The sequence below is a fragment of the Sorex araneus genome, chromosome 5, assembly GCF_027595985.1.
Source record: "Sorex araneus isolate mSorAra2 chromosome 5, mSorAra2.pri, whole genome shotgun sequence".
NCBI lineage: Eukaryota > Metazoa > Chordata > Mammalia > Eulipotyphla > Soricidae > Sorex > Sorex araneus.
In genome coordinates, this window is record NC_073306.1 from 50,730,056 (window position 1) to 50,730,873 (window position 818).

Consider the following 818-nt stretch of genomic DNA (forward strand, 5'->3'; position numbering starts at 1 on the left):
GCATGTAATGCGATTCAGAGACAACCGCTGGACTAGAGCTGTTACCGACTGGATTCCATGGGACATCAAAAGACTACATGGCCTCCCACCAACGAGATGGTCAGACTTCTTCGTCAAAACCCTGAATGAATGGTTTGAGGCTCTTCCTATTCCTGGAGCAAGCAGATATCATTAGGCTACAATAGCACACGACAGGGACAAATGGAGACATTACTGGCACCTGCTCGAGCAAATCAAAGATCAACGGGATGACAAGTGACACAAGTGTTATATATTGCATGTAATATATGCTTTCAATATTTATTACATATAATAAATAGATCAAACTACCCATGGCCCTACAGCTACAAACTATTCAATTCCAAAGCTGTGCTTTAAAAATTATACGGCTGTACCACCCTGAACACACCCGATCTTTTCTGATCTCAGAAGCTAAGCAAGGTCCAGCCTGGTGAGTACTTGAATGGGAGACCACCTGGGAATACCTGGTGCTGTAGGCCTTTTGACGTGGAGCGATAGCACATCCACATCGGATAGGGTGTTTGTCTTGCACGTGGTCAACCCTGGTTCAATTCCCCCTCGGAGAGCCCGGCAAGCTACCGAGAGTATCCCACCCACGGCAGAGCCTGGCAAGCTACGCTTGGCATATTTGATATAAAACAGTAACAACGAAACAATAACAACACGTCTCACAATGGAGACGTTACTGGTGCCTGCTCAAGCAAATAGATGAACAATGGGATGACAATGCTACAGACAGCGCTACAGTGCTACTATCCATATACCCAGGGCTGCTTCATTATCTCAAAAGAACGTAG

The 818-nt window shown here is 45.7% G+C and overlaps 1 pseudogene; it reads left to right on the forward strand.

Moving 5' to 3' along the window:
• The first annotated feature begins 381 nt into the window (after positions 1-381).
• LOC129405256 (5S ribosomal RNA) lies at positions 382-500 on the forward strand (annotated as a pseudogene).
• Positions 501-818: the final 318 nt, after the last annotated feature.